Here is a 19,541-nt window from a genome sequence, read left to right on the forward strand (position 1 = left end):
CAGATACTTTATTATATCTGTAATCTAGATAGATGTAGGAATGGCAAATAAGCTCATGGAAAGACCCTCCACATCATCAGTCATTAGGGGAGTGCAAATTAAAACCACAGTGTGGCATCACTACATATCTACTAGAATAGATACGATTTAAGACTGACCATAGCAAGTGTTGGTGTGAGTATGGAGGACCTAGAACTCTCATACACTGCTGGTAGGAATGTAAAATGGTACAAACAATTTAGAAAACAGTTTAGCAGTCTCTCAAACTGTTAAAATAGACCTAGGATTTGATCCAGCCATTCCTCTTCTAGGTATTTACCTAAGAGAAATGAAAGCATATGTCCATACAGAGATTTGAACTTCATTTTTAATATCCCCAAACTGGACACAACCCAAATGGCTATCAACAAGTGAATGGATAAACAAACTGTGGCACAGCCATACAATGGGATACTATTCAGCAATAAGAATGAATACAAATGCATGCTACAACATGGGTGAATCTCTAAACCATTATACTAAGTAAAAGAAACCAGAGTATGTTCTGTATTACTCTGTTTACATAGAATTCCAGAAAATGCATACTAAACACATTGGTGATTGCCTGGGGTCAGGGGTCAGGAGGGGCAGAAGATGGAGGAGGGATTACAAAAGGATACAAGGGAACTTTGGGGGGTAACAGACACATCTTGATTGTGGTTATGGTTGCACAGGCGTACACATGTATTTATCAAATTGTACATGTTAAATATGTGGAGTTTATTGATGATAATTATACCTCAGTAAAGCTGTTATGAAACACTGACACTTGATTCAGTTATTGGAAAAGTTTTAAGTACATGTATTAGTTTCCTAACAGAGCACCACAAATTTAGTGGCTTAAAACAACAAAAACTTATTTTTTTACAGTTCTGGAGGTCAGAAGTCTGAAATGGGTCTTACCAGGCTACAACCTTCTGGAGGCTCCAGGGGAGGATCTGTTTCCCTGCTTTTTACAGCTTCCGGGGGGTGCCTGCATCCTTTGCCTCTTGGCCCCCTCCTCCATCTTCCGAGCAGCAATATATCTTGAAATTGCTCTCAGACTCTGACCTCCTCTCCTGTCTCCTTTTCCACTATAAAAGACCCTTGTGATTACCCTGGATCCACATGGGTAACCCAGGATACATTTTTATGTTAAGGTCAGCTGATTAGCAACCTTGATTCCATCTTCAAGCTTAAATCCTCCTTGCCACATAACATTCACATCTTTGGGGAGACATTATTCTGCCTACCACAGGATATTTGGAAAAATGTGGGTATGTGATTCTACTTCTTCAAATGTATTCATGAAATCTCAATATAGACCAAGTATTTCTGATGAAAGCTTAGTGTCCAAATTGAGATATGCTCTAAGTGGATTCCAAAGACATCATGTAAAAAAAGAATGTAAAATATCTCACTAATAATTTTATGTTGCTTACATATTGAAATGATAATTTTTGGATATGTTGGGTTAAGTAAAATGTATTATGAAAATAAAAGACAAAGAACCCAGTACAAAAATGGGTAAAGGGTATTAATAAGAAATTAATAGAAGAAATACAAATGGTCAATAAACATCATAAGATTCTTAATTTAAAATGACTACTGGGGAGGAGGGACAAATTAAGAGTATGGGATTAACAGATACACAGTACTATACATAAAATAGATAAGCAACAAGGATATATTGTTTAGCACAGGGAATTATATTCAGTACCTGGTAATAATCCATAATGGAATATAATCTATAAAAAAAATTGAATCACTTGCTGTACACCTGAAACTAATTCAATATATTATAAATCAACTATATGTCAATAAAAAGTAATAAAATAAAATGACTGCTAATATCTAATATTGGGGAAAGCAAGAGAAATGGGCATTCTCAGACATTTTTGACGGGATAGTAATTTGATAAAGTCTTTTTGAAAGGAATTTTGTAATGTCTAAGATAATTTGAAAATGAAATATCCTTTAACTTAGTATTGAATTTTGAGAATTTGTTCCAAGGAAAGACAAACACACAAGGATGTATGTATAATGATGCTCATTGTAGCATTTTCCTTACCTCAAAAAGTGGAAACTTACTTGTCCATCGATGGGGGAGTGGTTAAATAATTCCTGGTAAGCCATATCAGAATGAGGTAAATAAAAAAGGCTTCTAAGCAAAATTGTTAAATTTAAAAAAAAGAAGTGCTAGAAAAATAATTTAGTACTTTCCCATCTCAATTTCTGTTTCTGCCCTCTCTCAAGAACCCACGAGTAACATGTAAATATACAGAAATGGCACAGAAAACTCACACTTTGGGAGGGAGTGCTGGGAATGGTGAGGCAGCTTTTATGTTTTTCCCTGTAATGTTTGCATCAAAATAAGAAAATTTAACGTAAAAGTACAGAAGAAAAAATAAAAGAGTAGTCAGATAATTCGTGGGGTGCAGCCCATGCCTGAGTAATGGGCTGTTGTCATCTTTCCACTGTCACTCCCTGGCTGAATGCTCCCCCATGTAATGTGTCAAGGGTCAGGCCAGCCTGCCCAGCTTCTCTGCAGCCTGGAACGCCCATCTATTATTCCCAGGTAAAGGACAGTGATTTCCCCTCTCTCTCCTTTCTGCAAACATCTGGAGTGGCAGGCCTCTCAACTTCCCTTGGACTAAAATCTAGTGACAATTCCTCTCCAAGTCCTCTAACCAGAGCACACAAGCCCCTGCCCACCCCAGGAGGCTGCCATAGCTTGTTTGGCAAAGAATGATCTCTCTTGGGAACAGTTCCCAGGGCACCGGATCGTCTGGGGGCCTCAGCTCGGTCCAGGGGAATGAACGAGAGTAACAACAGCAACAATGACAAAGATTTCTTTTCACCTGTCTCTATTCAGTTGTCTCATGCCCAGAGCTCACCCTAGTAATGAAAAGACAAACATCAATTACACTTTAAATCTGAGATGATGTGGGACAGTTATGGACACCTCACAGGTGTTAGCTTCAGACAGATCTGGTTTCATCCTGACACTACTGCTTATTGACAGTAAGTGCTTGGATGGGTTCACTTCTCCTAGCGTCAGTTTCCCTCTCTGTTCAATGGGGTTCTCTGGGAACCAAATGGGATAGAGTGAGCAGAGGGCCTGGAATGGAGCTGGGCTGTAGTAGGCACTGAAGATGGCAGCATGGTGGAGGCGTCACTAGTGAAAGCTTACAACTACGGCTCAGACTGGGCCTCCAATGCCTGTGCAACAAGGCGAGCTTCAATTTCCTCCTCTATAATGTGATGTGTTTTGAGGCTTTCGTGATCCAGCGCCTCCACAGCACCGGGTTGGGTGCCTGGCGAGAGTAGTGCTATTGTGATTTGTGAGTTATTACATAGCCAAGGAATAGAGTCTGCTTATAACCATTTTACAGGAGCTGGAATACATATAAACATTTAAAAATAATTAAGGGGTTTGTAATTATTGTGACATTGACACTTAATGTGGGACTCAAGCAGGTCCAGGGCTGATGCCTGGTTTTATTACCTGTACAATGAGGACATTAACCTCTGTCCTTTTGTCCTCACTGGGCTGCCTGAGCTGGTGCTTTGTAAAGCACTAAAGGCTGAATGAATATGAGTACTTGTCATAATTATTATTTTAAAACCATTTTGGCCGCTATACCTGTTCATTTGGTTTGTCTCTAGGAACAATCCCTCCCCCAATAACACTATCACTTGTGCCACAAAATAAGGTATGGTGTAGATTCAGGAGTCCCAGGATGGTGAAGGACTGGGTTCCTCCTTCACAATTTGCAGTGACAATCCTGGTGGGACCTCCTGCAGGGGCCGGGGTGTCTACCCTTCTACCACTGGTCTGGGTTTTGGGCTTCCTGATCGTTTTGTGAACTTCACACTCTAATCCAGCTCTCTCTCCTACCTGATCAAAGCTGGCTCTCTGGGAAGTCTTCATTTTTCATCTTGTCTAGAGGGAGACTGTCTGAAGAACCAACTTCTGAAATGCTTCTTAACAAGTGGCATGATAAGATTTTCCACTGGCAGCATCTTGGAAAATTGCACACGTTTTAAAAAGCAATCACTCAGGGTTCTTTATCTCCTATTATTCTGATTGTGGCCTCAGATCAATCTTAAAAAGCTTTAGCCTCTGACACCCAACCAAGAACTGAATCACTCCAAATTTTAAATAATGCAGATCAGAATGAAGTTCAGTGCCAAGCTGGGAAACATCCTCCTCCTTCCTTATCATACAAGCCTTTAACCATGGTCCATTACTGTCCAAAATGTAGATATTTAAAAAGGCAACCTAAAAGTTGGAGACAAATTGCTTCTTGGTTGGGGCACCTTCCCTCCCTAAGGAGTTGAGATGAGTCACTTCTCTGGCCTCATTCTTTGCTCAGGACTTCATCCTGAAGATTCTCCCAACCGATTCCAGCCTGAGGCTGCCTCCTGTGCACTCCAAATGCACTTGGTGTGCTCCATGCATCTCTGTGCCCCGCTTCACCACCATGTCGGGGCTACACCTGGTCTCCCGATAGAATCTGTCAGCCCGTGAGGGGTGCCCCTCGGGGCAGAGTGTTGGAGGGACAGCACTGTGCTTGGCAGAAAGCAGGGACTTTGGGGTCTGAGCACCAGCTCCCTGCACCTTCCTGAACCACCCCAGATGGCCACAGACCCTGAAGCCCTCACCGGGAAGGCCACCCAGCCTAGGGCCTGAGCCCATACAAGTCTAGCTGGGATCAAGGGTGAGCCTGGGACCCAGGGCCTGGGGCAGACTTGCGGCACTAAGCCTGGGGTCTGGGCAGAGCCCTCAGCAACCCTCCAGCCTCAGCGTTAACAGTCTCTTCCAACCTTAGAGGGAATGTCCTCTCCAGGGTGGGTGGGTCTTCCTCCAGTGGTCCTGGTTTTCCCTGCAGTAGTTCTGTGCCACTCCAGGACTCTGATCTAGGCTCTGCCCCAAATCATGAACGCCTGACTCTCCCTGAGTGATTCCTGAGCCTTCCAGAGACTATAGGATTGAGGCTGTGCCCATGGTCCCAGCACTGTGAAACCTCAGGCTCCACCCAGGCAAGGGGTCCCAATACAATCACCCCCCCAGGCCCTTGTCATTAATGCCTGTGATCATGTTCATGAGAAAAAGATGCATGCCATGTTGCAAAGTGTCTGTGTGAAGCCAGCACTCACTAGATTTAGTGTCTTAGCCTCTCTGTGTCACTGTGATGGGCCCAGTGCTGGAGTGCCAAGTAGCTTTCTAGGGACACAGGGGAACGAATGTTTGTGACCAGTGGACCAGAATGCTTACAAGGGGGGCTTCCTGAACCCTCTAGTGGTGACAGGGCTCTGGCCACTGGGACTAGGCGGTATGACTTCATCTACTTCTGGGCCTGGTCCTTTAGAAATGTAACCTCCACCCTTCTCTCCTCCCTCCCTCACTGTGTCAACCTTAGAGGGCACAGAAACAGCTGAAGCTGCCACCTTATCCACAGCAGACTTGCCACAGCAAGAGGTAAACTGTTATTTTGTTTAGGTGCTGGGATTTCAGGGATATTCAGCATTGTTTATTTTGACTAATTAGATGTCATTTTATTTTTTTTTATAAATTTATTTTTATTTATTTATTTTTGGCTATGTTGGGTCTTTGTTGCCGCGCATGGGCTTTCTCTAGTTGCGATGAGCAGGGGCTACTCTTCATTGCGGTATGCGGGCTTCTCATTGTGGTGGCTTCTCTTGTTGCGGAGCACGGGCTCCAGGCGTGCGGGCTTCAGTAGTTGTGGTGTGTGGGCTCAGTAGTTGTGGCGCACGGGCCCAGTTGCTCCGCGGCATGCGGATCTTCCCGGACCAGGGCTTGAACCCGTGTCCCCTGCATTGGCAGGCAGATTCTTAACTACTGTGCCACCAGGGAAGCCCTAGATGTTATTTTGAGTAAACACATTTCAGATAATTTTGTCCCAGACTGCTCACCTGGGCCAATAAAAAAGTTTTAAAATCATAGTACTGGGACTTCCCTGGTGGCACAGCGGTTAAGAATCCGCCTGCCAATGCAGGGAACACAGGTTCAAGCCCTGGTCCAGGAAGATCCCACATGCCGCGGAGCAACTAAACCCATGCGCCACAGCTGCTGAGTCTGCGATCTAGAGCCCGCGAGCCACAACTACTGAAGCCTGAGCACCTAGATCCCGCGCTCCACAACAAGAGAAGCCACCGCAAAGAGAAACCCCTGCGCCGCAATGAAGAGTAGCCCCCGCTCGCCGCAACTAGAGAAAGCCCGCGCACAGTAACAAAGACCTAACACACCATAAATAAATAAATAAATTTATTTTTTAAAATAAATAAAATCATAGTACTATTGAAACACTGTATTTCTATGCAAAGCCATTTAATTAATGATTATTCTCTTGCTCCTCTGACTGGATGTTGGGAAGGAAAAGCAATGAGAGGGCAGGCCCATCTACTTGTGATACAGCCTTGGGGGGCACAGGCTGCTGGGATCTGCCTAGCTCTCATGGTCAGAGCTCTAAGCAGGGTATGGCAGAAGGTCTGGGTTCTGGCCTCCAGCTACGATGGCTGTGGAGAACCCCCTTCCTGCCTGACCCTTTGGACTGGAGCACAAGAAACCCAGCAAGGATACAGGTCACTGTCCGAGAGGGGTCATGGCTCCCACTGTCCCTGGCCAAATGCCCAGTCTGTAAAGGATCTCCGCTGGGCAGTGGGAGGTCCTGGGAGTGTGAAAATGCCCCCCTTCCTCCTTGGCTCAATGGACCGAATGGTAGGTCTCTTTGCCTCCTTAAAATTCCTGGTGTTCTAGCTGGAGGAGCTCAGGGAGAGCTAAGCCTACTCCCTCTGATGCCCATTTGGTGGCTGCATCGGTTAACTGCCATCGAGGGCTGATGCATTCAGAAGGGAACCAGCCATCAGGGGCCATGTGCTCTGAGCTCCCTATAAGGGAGCGAGTCTTCACTGGTCAGCCACTTCTTTCCAGTACATTCTCTGACCCAAGCCTCAGGCAGATGTTGGTGTCAATTTCTGCCCCACCTAGATGCTAACTCTGCCCTTGGCTCTTTGGAGCCCACATGGCAGGTGTGGAAAAGCCTCTGCTTCAGAACTGGGAGCCCTTGGTAGGCAGCGCTGCGTGGCCTCCACCCCATGCTGTGAGGAGTCCAGGGGAACACTGCCTCTCCACAGCCCAGGGTCTGCAGCACTGAACCACAGGGCTATTCTTCCACGCGGCTGTCTCTGCCGTGTTTCTGGGGCTGCACAGCTTCCAGCCTTCTCCCCCCATGATGAACAGTCTGCCCCAGAGGCTGCCCCTGCCACTCAGGCTGGCCTGGGCCTTGGAGCTCACTCCCTGGGAAGTGTGTTTCTGCTCAGAATATGCACTGTCGGGACATGGTGATGCCGGGTCTGGGGGTCTTGCCTTGGATGATCTTGACTGCAGGTGGTTTGGTCTGTCTTACTGCTCTCCAGGCCCTGCAACTAGTGCTATGCTCTGGGGTATATGGTGATTTGGGAGAGGACTGCTATGCTCTTTAGTTGAGAGCAAGTTAGTCTGAGAAACGCGGTACAGACTCTTTTGCTTTGATCTGTGCCAGGCTGACCTGCTGAGCAGACTGCCGCTGAGGGGCACGTGCTGCCTTCTGCTGAGGAAGGCGCACCCTATCCCGATCCTCTGCAAAGGATCGTTCAGGAAGCCTACCCATCACCCTCAGTGGACCAGGCAGGGCAGCAATCCCACAGCACCACCCCCAGATCACCTCCATTTTGCTGATAAACAGTAACTCAGTACTCGAATTTTGTCCCTGAGTGTTGGCAGTATGAATGAGCTAGAATGTCCCAAATGTAATTAAAAGTAAGTTATGCTCATCAAACAATGAATAAGATATGTTTTCCATGCTGCCTCAATGTCATTCGATGCAGTTTTTTGCCTAGTAATTGACAAAATGAGTCATCTACCAACCAGGCTTCCAGCTATTACTGTAAATTAACTGGGTTCAATTGAAAGCCAAAGGATTGATCTATTTTAAGTGGAAGACATTTAAATACTGTAAATGAATATCCGTGGCTGACTTAAATTAGCAGAGCCTGAGAGAAGCTTATTACATTTCCATGAATAGGCAGCCACACTGAAGGAAACATAGAAGCCATTTTTATAAGATGAAGATCCATTCTGTAGGCAGAGACACTCTGAGTACGAAATAATTCAGGGGCAACCAAGACACTTGGCACTTGTGATTTACATACTCCCAAGCGTGTCATCAGGCTTCTTAGTAACTGGGTTTTCTTTCACCACGACAGTGGCAAAATCTTGTCATATAATGATGAGTTGTAGGTAATCATAAGGTATTGTGATGTTGTTATTCCAGCGGTCGCTTTCAGAACCACTGCTATATGACGCAAGATAAGCTTGAAAACTCATATTTTTGGATGATTACTTCCATCTTATGTTTTTCCTTGACAGGTCAGATGCAGAAAAAAATTGCTTTAACTAAACAGTTTAAAAATTGTTTAAAAACGAGTTGGCTGCTGCCGCCAATTTTGAATTTACTAAATACATTTGTTTCATTTAAAATAACTATTTGACGAGAATTTTCATTTTGATCTGTTAGTAGAGGGGAGTTACATTTCTCAAATAGCTACAAAAATGGAAAGTATCCCTTAAGAAAAAGCCACGCATTCTGACATTTGAACCTAAATAAATGATGACTCTTTTTCTTTTAATAAGACTCCAGTGAGTATTTCTTCACAAAAGCAGCATTTGAAGTTATCCCCAAGGACATTTTTTTTTTTTTTTTTTTTTTATTGCGGTACGCAGGCCTCTCACTGTTGTGGCCTCTCCCGTTGTGGAGCACAGGCTCCGGACGTGCAGGCTCAGCGGCCATGGCTCACGGGCCCAGCCACTCCGCGGCATGTGGTATCCTCCCAGACCGGGGCACGAACCCATGTCCCCTGCATCGGCAGGCGGACTCTCAACCACTGCGCCACCAGGGAAGCCCCTCCAAGGACATTTAAAACAAGAAAACATTTACTGTTTAATTTTCTTCTGGGGCGCTAATGGCAACGTTATTATCAGTTCCCATTTAGCTCATGGTTATTCCTACCGCCCTGTGGAGGACGTTTGCTCAATAGCTACTGAGCTATCCTGAGGCAGCGAGCAGGGCTTGTTTGATGCTTCAGTGTCCTTCCCTCTCACTCGCGCATGTTCCTCTGAGCACAACTTAATCAACTGGAGTTCGCTGTGCCAAGATCTATGGGAGCTGCTATGGAGGTAACCAAGCCCTTGTTCTTCTGTGCACAGAGATGTGCAGGTGGACAGTATGAAGGGGGAAGTGAAATCAGGCTCTCCTGGACCTCTCAGGGAGTCAGGGGCAAGTTCATGAGGCCAGATGTGACTGGAGGAGATGCCAGCTGCAAAGGCCCCACTGCACCAAGGTCTGTACACATCAGCTCTCTTGCCGCCAATTGTGTCTCTGCAAGATCTTTGCTAGGAGCCACCATTAAGCTTGGCACTAAATGGCCACTAATGACCAGGAGTGGCATCAGCCACAGGAATTCTGGGAAATCCCCCTGCTCTGGCCAGACCCCCACAGCTTGCCTGCTTCTCTTTCTTACTCATCCAGGATGGAACTTCTGAAAACCTCTATGGTTTGGCTGACTCTAGGTATTGTCCCTCCATTCCTCCTTGCCTTATAAGGTCTCCACTGACCTCCCGGCTTTGAGAGTTGAAAGGGCACTTGGAGATCATCTGTGGCCACCTTCCTACCCAGTGACAGGCTCTCCTCCAAGCTTCTTAGTCAAGTGCTGGTCTGGCCTCGGCTTGCCCAGCACCAGGGACTGGAGCTCACCCCTGCCCAGCAGACCACTCCATGGGAACAAAGTATCTTTCCTATATGGAGGGCACAGTGGCCTCCGTGCAATTCTGTTTATCCAGGCTATAGCTTCTGGAGGTTCACAGAATAAATATAGTCTTGTTCGCATAAGGATGCAGTGCCTGATCTAGCGCTCCTTCCACGATTTCTCTTCTCCAAATTTCTTATTCAGTTTGTCCCTCATATGGGCAGGAGTTCAGACCCCTCATCCTGGTTGCTGGCAGTTGGAATGGGGCAGAAGGTCCAAGGATGCCCTACTTGTCTGTCTGGGCCATGTGGTCCGTCTCCTCATAATTCTGTGGTCCACGCAAGCATCCTGAGAGCATGGCAGTGGCTACCCCAGAGCAAAAGCAGAAACGGCTTGGTGTCTCAAGGACCGAACCTAGAACTTGCATGGCATCACTTCTGCCTCATTCTATTGGTCAAGTAATCACTAGGGCAGCTCAGGTGCAGAAGAGAGGAAGGAGTCTCCACTTCTTGTTGGGAGGAGGGGTGTGTGCATAGGCAGGGGAGGGATAGGGACAGCTATCCTTGGAGACTATCTAGCAGGTGCCTTGTAGAGTTGCTGTGAGAATTAAGTCAATACATGCCAAGCCCTTAGGATCGTGCTTGGTTCGTATGCATGTAAGTGTTAGCTTTTATTTAGATTTAAACCCATGAAGTAAGGCAGAGCCGAGATCAGGGCCGTGCAGCATGCCACGGGACTTCTCTTGCTTGACGGAGCTGGATGGCTGCTAACACTTTACTGTGTACAGTTCCACCGAGGAGAGAAGGCCGACACTAGGCTGTTTCCAATATGTTTAATCTTACTCTGACAGCAGCCCTATACAGTAGGTGTGGTTATTCCCATCTCACAAAAAGAAAACTGAGGCTCAGAAAGGGAAATACCTTCTCTGGTAACTAGCTAGTAAGCAGTAAGGCCAAAATTCGGAAATCTGTCATTCTCTGTCATGCAGGATTCAGTAAAACGACTTGCTAAGGTACAGCCTGGACTCTTAAATGGAAAAGGCAACATAGGGTTGCTCTCAGGGAGCCTCACGGGTTCAGGTGATCCCCGCTTCCAGGCTCTGTCACCTGCTTTTCACATGTCATTTTAGAAGCCTTCTTGGAGGACTTCTATGTTGGATCCCATTCTAAGAATTACAGGAATCTTGTCCCTGAGTGTTTAGGCAGCATTGACACCACCACTGCCGCCAGCTGCCATTTGTCCAACTCTCAGGGCAGCCTCAGAACAACACACCAAATGTGGGAGCAAGAGGGGCTTCAATGATCTGCCTAAATCTACAACCTGTAGGTGGTATAAACGGGATTTGGACCCAGGTTCTCTGATTCCAAATATTATTTTCTTTCCATAGTATGCAAGCTTCCATTCCACCCTTCTGAACATCATTTTCCCCACCTATACAATGGAAATGAATTGTATCTGCCCTGTTAAGGTTGCTGTGAGGCTCAATGGAAATTATGAATGTTTATTTAAAAAGGCTTTAGGGCTTCCCTGGTGGCGCAGTGGTTAAGAGTCCGCCTGCCGATGCAGGGGACACGGGTTCGTGCCCCGGTCCGGGAAGATCCCACATGCCGCGGAGCGGCTGGGCCCGTGAGCCATGGCCGCTGAGCCTGCGCGTCCGGAGCCTGTGCTCCGCAACAGGAGGGGCCACAACAGTGAGAGGCCCGTGTACCGCAAAAATAAATAAATAAATAAATAATAAAATAAAAAGGATTTATTGAGCTTCTACTAGGTGTCAGGCACTGTTCTGGACAATCAGGATACAGGGTAAACAAAACAAATGAAATCCCGACCCTGATGAGCTTACATACTAATAGGGGAAGGCAGTCCAATAAGCTCCTTGTCACTTTTCAAGCACTTTACAAAAACAATGAAATATTTTCCCACCAAGGATCTAACACAGGCTGGATCAGTGTTCACTCATTCAGTCAATTTACTCATTTCTTCATTCATTCACTCATTCATTCATTCAATTATTCATGTAAGTATCAAATGTTACTACATATCAGTTATGTGTCAGGCACTGTGCTGGGTGGTAGGAAAAGATAAGTAATAAGATAGACTGAGGCCCTGCATGAATGAAGTGTACAGACTAGAACGGAGAAAACATACAACTAAGGAAGTGTTATAAATTAACGGTAGCAATGTCAACAACAGCAACAATGGTAACAACAACAATAACAATAATGACCTCTAGGCTGGTTTGAGTAACAGTTTACAACTGATGAAGGATGCTCAGTTAGTGTTTGCTGAATCAACTCCAGCTGAGTCGAATTTACAAGGTCTAGATGTGAAAGAGCATCTGACACATGGGCTGCTCTGTGACTTGCTGTGAGCATGGACCGGCTCAGACCAGCCTGACAGCATCTTAATTATGCCCCCAGATAGAGCTGAGATAAGGGCCCTGGTGGGTAGAGTCTTACTAGACAAAGCTGTGAGGTTCCATGGGCAGACATTAAGCAAAGACTTCAGGCGCTATGGTAACACACCCACTAACCTAGGCCTGATGCCAGCCCCCAAATTCCCTCATCCGGAACATGGAGACAACCCAGGCACCTTCCTCAGGAGCCAGGACCCAAGGAGCCAGCTCATGACAGCACCGTTTTTGTCTCTGACATTCAAGCTTGGTAAACAAAGGAAGGAGGAAAGGGGTGATTGGCGGCCTGCTGGAACATTCCCTGTGACCTTCAAGTTCTGGAGTCAGATGGCCTCTCTTTCCTCCCCTGAGGTTTCCTCTTTCTTAAAGACTGCTGGTTTCTGATTGCCCCATATTAACGTTCTCTCCTAGAAGTGCATCTGCTTTCCCATCCATCTTGTCTCTCCTCCTCCCAATTCCAACCTTTTACTCTAAATTAAATGAAACTTTAAATCAATCTTCTCTCCCACTCCCATTACTTATGCTCCTGGAAAACAAAACAAAACCCAGTCTGCTCTCAAAGTGATTTTTAAATTGCCTCTGCTAGAACCTACAGCTGCATCGGCCACATGGGCGTAGATTTGAGACTCTGCCACCCAGGGATGCAGGCGTCAGCTCCCACACTTTGTCCCCTGCTGCTGTCAAGGCTCCCCAGCCCCTTGTTCCAGCACCTGGCGGTCTTCTAGGCCACACCGGCTGTCAGGACAACAGCCCCATTTGGATGGTCTTTCTGCCTCCAGCCTGGCACCTTGACATTCCCTGCCTGTGCTGCTGTGGATGACTTTCCTCTCGGAGTGAGGAAGGCTAAGTCTGAGCTCCCAAACCTCACAGCCCCCAGTGCTGCCAGGGCCCAGCTTCTGAGTGTGGCACCCGAGCCGTCCGCATCCAGCTTCTGGTACCACGTGTGCAGTCTGGGTTCCTGACAACACGATGACCCTCACACTTCTGCTTCAGAGGCCCTGCGCTCCACCCTGGGCATGAGCTGCCTGATATAGCCCACCTCCACACATGAAGTTACACAATTTCTGAGCACCTCCAGCGTGCCAAGGCCAGCTCTGCAGAGGCCAGCTGGGCTTGGCGACTCTGTCTGGAAGAGGGAGCCCTTTGTCTGCTCCCCTTTCTGGTTACCTGAAGAGAACTCTCTAGGGCTGTGTCCCTGTTGCCTTCCTTTTCTGCTTTTAGTTTTTCTTTCCTTGTTTAACTTAAAATATTTTAAAATATGGACATAAGTAAATATAGTCTCATTGTGAGAAATGAAAAGACAATCACCCCTCAGTACTGACGGGGAAGGGCTCCTACAGTGCTCCCCCATGAAGTTACCCAAAACCTCGGATTCTCAAGTCCCTTATATAAAATGCTTGTAATTGCATATAACCTAAGCATATCTTCCCATATACTTTAAAGCATCGCTAGATTACTTATAATACCTAATACAATGTCAATGCAAAGTAAAATAGTTGCCGGTGTACAGCAAATTCAAGTATTGCTTTTTGGAACCTTCTGGAAATTTTTTTTTTTTCTGAATAGTTTTAAGCTCAGTTGAATTCATGGCTGTGGAGCCCATGGATAGGAAGGGCCAACTGTAATACAGATAAATATCAAGTTTTTTGATCATCACCTCATTGTCCATTTTCTCCCCAAAGCCTTACCCTATAGCTTTGGTTTGTAGTAGCTATATTCTGAAAATCCCAAAATTAAACTATTTTAGCTTTATTTCACTTATTTTTTTAGTGAAAGTTATATCTAAACACAGTTTAGAGAATCAAATAGCTCTACAAGGCTTGTTATAGGCAGCAAGTTCTTCCTCTTCTACTATTGCCCAAATCTTAGTCACCACTTTCAGCTCTTTTAGGTGAGGTTTTTTTTTTCTTTTCTTATGTTTATTTCTAAATAAGATCCTTACATTACCATGTCTTGATTTAAAATTTTAGGCATTATCTATGGAGTTCCCAGCATGGCAGTTTGAGATTTTGCTTTATTTCACTGCCCTACCTGCCGCCCCTCCCTTTGTGACTTCTCGAACCTCCACAGTAACTTTGGTTATATCAGTCAGCATTCACTGTTTATACTCCCATCCTAGGAAATTTAATTTAACTGAATATTTTTTCTAAGGATGACTTTCATCTCTCTTTCTAGAACTTCTTCTCAGACGCTGAGTTGTCTCTCCTCTTTTCCTCTCCGTTGTTCTTCTTTCCGGGAGATTATGTTGAGTTTTTCATCCAGCCCTTCATTTGAGTTTTTGTTTCTGGTATTTTATTTCTGAATTCTGGGAGCTGGTTTGTGCTCTGACTGTCCATTTTTATAGTCTCTCTCTGAGGATGTTAAAGACAGTTTTATTTAAAAGTTTTCTCCCCCCTGCACAGTTTTTATTGCCTCCAAGTTGTTTTTTTCCCCCTTTCCTGTGTTCGTCTGGCCTTCATATGCAATTCTTTCCTTAAGTGACAGAATTCACTTTGGGTGAATTCTTCTAGTCACCTTCCAGTGACCTCCAGTGACCTTCTAGTGACCTTCTAGTGACCCAAGGTTCTTTACTCCTACTAGTTACAGCTCTCTAAGCGGCTGATTGGCAATTGTATGGGGGCGGGCGGTGAATGTTTACAGAGAGAGAGATCTACCTGGCCTGTTTCATGGGGGACCCCTCCTGTCAGTATATTTTGTGTTTTTCTTCTTGGCCTGTCAGATTCTCCAGTGAAAATTCTTCACTTCCTTCCTGAGGGCTATTCCTGACTGCTGAGATCTGGCAGCCAAGTGTGGGATACAGACTGGGAGAGCTAAGTAACTGATATGCATGCCCACCTCCCTCTAAGCCTCCTGTTCTAGTGTGGTACCCGCCCCCCCCCGCCCCACCCAATGACGGGGCAGCGTCCTCAGCTTCCTTCCAAGTGTTATGCCCTAATGAGGGAGGGCAGTCACAGCTTTGCACAAGGCGGTTCGGGAGATCTGGGACCTAATTGCTTTTTTTTTTTTTAATAGCTCTTTATTGGAGTATAATTGCTTCACAATACTGTGTTAGTTTCTGTTGCACAACAAAGCGAATCAGCCAAATGCACACACATGTCCCCATACACCCTCCCTCTTGAGCCTCCCTCCCATCCTCCCTATCCCACCCCTCTAGGTCATCGCAAAGCACGAAGCTGATCTCCCTGTGCTATGCAGCTGCTTCCCACCAGCCAACTATTTTACATTCGGTAGTGTATATATGTCGATGCTACTCTCACTTTGCCCCAGCTCCGCCCTCCCACCCCATGTCCTCAAGTCCATTTTCTATGTCTACCTCTTTATTCCTGCCCTGCAACTATGTTCATCAGTACCATTTTTTTTTTAGATTCCATATATATGCGTTAGCATATGGGATTTTATTAAACTTAAAAGCTTTTGCACAGCAAAGGAAACCATAAACAAGAGAAAAAGACAACCCTCAGAATGGGAGAAAATATGTGCAAATGACACAACAGACAAAGGATTAATCTCCAAAATATACAAAGAGCTCATGGAGCTCAATATCAAAAAAACAAAACAATCCAGTTAAAAAATGGGTGGACCACTTAAATAGACATTTCACCAAGGAAGACATACAGATGGCCAAGAGGCACATGAAAAGATGCTCAACATCACCAATTATTAGAGAAATGCAAATCAAAACTACAATGAGATATCACCTCACGTCAGTCAGAATGGCCATTATCAAAAAATCTAGAAACAATAAATGCTGGAAAGGGTGTGGTGAAAAGGGAACCCTCTTAACTGCTTTTTAAACTGACTTTCAATCAGAACTCCTGTTTGGAGCTCTTCTTTTGCCCTCATTTCCAGAGATAACTGGTCCTGCCAATGTCTGAGTCTTTGCTGGGCGGTGAGGGGATTTGCAAACCCAGCGGATTTTTGTGCTATCTGTGGTGCTGGCTTGGAATTTAGCTCTCTGGGGTTTGCTGATCAGCTACCTCCCACCCACCTGCTGTCCAGCATCCAGAATGCGGCTGTCTCCCTCCTGCCTTCTCCATCTAGGTGTGTCCAGACCTTCGCAAGCACACCTTTAGTGTTCTTTATTGGAATTTTGGGGTTTTTAACTCTGTCATCCTTGACTAGAAGTTTGAATTTAAGTTTTGATTTTCTTATTAACTTAGGAGGTGTTATGAAGTACGTGTGTGTTTTATTTCCACGTGTATAGATTTCTCTCTCTCTTGCATATATACCCTCACTCACTGTCATTTTGTTCTTAATCTCTAAGTCTATTTTTTTCTTTTGCACTATTGTCAGTGAATGTGTCTCTATAATTTCATTTTTTTTTAAAAAATGGAGAACAATGAGAATTCTTTTTCTTTGTTTAAGTATCCTTCAAAGCTATGTCATTAAGAACATAAAAGTTCACAGCTGCTCTATTTTCTCAGTAGGTTATTTATATTATAATGAAATGTTTCTATTTGTTCCTATCACCTTGAATTCTATTCTATTTGATTTTGATATTCCTAAATCTGCTTTCTTTTTGCTTGCATGTGCTGGCTTACGTTTTTCCCATTGTTTTGTTTTTCAACCTTTTTATTACTTTCTCTTTTTTAAGCCAGACTTCCACTTTGTCTTTTAAGGCACAGATGAATCTGACCTATTCACATTTATTACGACAACTGAAAGGTTTCTTCCTGTTCCTTGCTATCTTATTTACTTTTTCGTTTTCTATTTACCTTTTTCTTTTGTTTTTTCCTCCCCTCCATTTTCTGCCCATTTGTTAAAATGATCACACTTAATTTGTTACATTCTTTCCATCTCACGTTTTGGAAGTTGTACTTTCCATTTCTATTCTATTCCATTTCTATTCAAAGCCAAGAAACCCACAGTGAAGGAGTGGGATAACTAGACTTAAAGTGAATCCTCAAACAGTGGAAACAGACCAGGCTGATCAAGAAAGAATGTGGCAGGAGTTTTCATGGTGCAAGAAACATTTTGCAGAAGCTAAAAGTATTTAAGAAGAAAAAACCTGGAATCTTTTATTAGTAAAACTGTAGGATCTGTCTGCTGGAAACTATTAGGGACATGTGTTGGGAAAAGCTGGAGGGACAGGGCCACACTTTCAGGTTCTGTTTTAAAGCACCTTTGCCTAGTCTTTCTATCTGAGTTTCCATCTGAGCCAATTCTTCCACCATCTTGAATTTTCCCCATCTCTGTGCTCTACGTCCTCTGCTGACCTTCGTGCGAGAAGGGGAGAAGGGAAGAGCTAGGGCTTTGGAGAGAGAACAAGAATATGGGCTGGGAGTGATCCTTATCACGTGTATGTGCTCTGGGCAGCATCAAGGGTAGCTGGACATCCCTCCTCTCCACAATTACATCTGCTGGACAGATGACAGGCCATCTGTTAGGAGGGAGCTCACTGTCTGGGCACTTCCATGACTGCAAACAGTGAGCAGGGCCCATTTTTCCAGGAACCAGATATTGAGAATTAGTCCATTACATGTAGTTCATGCAATTAAATGGAAATCTGAGGGTTATTCTGCCAGCAGGCATGTAGGTTTGAGATCATACTATAAAGATAAATGAGTCAAATTTGACCAAGAGTCTCCTTGAGACTGGGAACCTGAGCAACAGGGCTGCCAGAGCAGTCAGGCTTTGTTGGGGAGGGGGGATCATGGAAAAGAATAATCCCCCATGAGGATCTGGCAGAGACCCGGAGAGGCCAAAAGAGGAGCCCTGGGCATGATGCTGGCATCTGTTGGAGATGCTGGCTCCTTTCAGGGATCCAATGGCTCCCTGGTGACGACCGCGCTGGTTTAGCTTGGGTCAGGCCCCAGGGCTCCTCCTTTGCCCAGGCTGGTGACTGGGGATGTCATTACTTCCATTCAATTAGCTATTTCCACCAGGAGCCATTGAAGTCTGGAGAAGGTGGCAGGTGAGGGAGAAGAATGTCCAGTCTGGGAAATCTGGGGGATGGAGGTTCCTTCTGGAGCTGCAGTGACAGGTGAGGGCCACCTGAGACTCACCGTGAAGAATATGTGGGGAAGCCTGGGGCAGGGGTCCACACGTAGGCTGGTGACCTCAGTGTGTTACTTTAGTCCACTGGGTTCGCCCAACATCATAATGCATTTCTCCCAGGAGATGGTGCTGTGGGCGGGCCAGGAGGGGGATGACAGTAGGGGCCATAGGCAGGGCTCTGAGGTGCTAGGGACTCTGGCAACTTTGATCACCATCATCAGAGTGACATGTCACCAAAAGGACAGCCAGGAAAGCCAAGATGCCACTGAAGGGCCAAGGCTGGTCTTCAACACAAAACGCAGAAGCCAGGAGGAAGATGGCGGTGGGCAAGCCAGAGGTGTGGCTCCTGATCTGGGAAGCAGGCTGAGGGGCAGGGCTGAGGGAGCGTGAGGGTACCCAGACTGAAGTATCCCAGGTGCTAGGATCTGTGCTCCGTCGCGTATATGTTCTACAATCTAATTCTTAGTGCATTTCTGTGAGGTAGGTAATAATGTCTCCATTTTAGTAATCATGAAACTGAAAGTAAAAAAAAAAATTAAGTGGCTTATACCAAGTTATTTAGCTAGTATGACTGACCTAATTCAGATCAAATTCAAAGTTCCTGTTTGTTCCACTCCACCTCTCTGGGAGTTCTATTCCTTCCTTATAAAGCCTGGGAGGCTGGACAAGATCAGAGTTCCCTAAACTTTAGCTTCGATCCACCTTCATGATTTTTGTCATCCTCACCTCTCATCTCTACTGGTATTGGTGTAAAACTTTTCCTTAAGCAGTCTCACTTGTTTGTGTGTGTGTTAAAATGTACATAACATGTAATTTACCATTTCAATGATTTTTAAGTGTACAGTTCAGTAGCATTAAGTACACTCACATTGCTGTGCAACACTTTTTGTTTTTAACTTAGATATATTTTAGAAACAAAAACGTGCTATGACTCTCACGAATGGAAACCAGTATGGCTTTCCATAAACAAAAGTTAACCACTAGAATAAATACAGTGAAGACAGAAAGTTATTTACTTGCAGCTGGTGACTAGTGCCACTGAGGTCTCTGAGATGAGGCCTGCTCCTTCCCACCCCCAGAGTCCCATGTTTTTAAGGGAGGGTCCCAAGTATTGGAGAAGTGTTAAAGATAGGACAATCCCTTCTTCATACTCAGAAAATTTGGAAGAGGAGTGACAGGGTCATTTTCTCGCTGTGTTGACGACGTGATACCGTGCTGTGCCCAGGTACCTCCTTCCACCTTGCCCATCACAGAGCCCCCTCCCCGCCCCCCAGGCCCCCGAGCACACCGTGGAACTGCTGGA

At 45.3% G+C, this 19,541-nt stretch overlaps 1 protein-coding gene across 4 annotated transcripts in view; it reads right to left on the reverse strand.

Annotated features, from left to right (window-relative positions):
- ARHGAP22 (Rho GTPase activating protein 22) overlaps window positions 1-19,541 on the reverse strand; it is a 202,770-nt gene that overhangs the window by 123,443 nt on the left and 59,786 nt on the right. The window lies entirely within an intron of this gene.

This window comes from Delphinapterus leucas, chromosome 16, assembly GCF_059928025.1.
Source record: "Delphinapterus leucas isolate spDelLeu-1000000601 "Yukka" chromosome 16, BTC_Dleu_Yukka2, whole genome shotgun sequence".
NCBI classification, from domain to species: domain Eukaryota; kingdom Metazoa; phylum Chordata; class Mammalia; order Artiodactyla; family Monodontidae; genus Delphinapterus; species Delphinapterus leucas.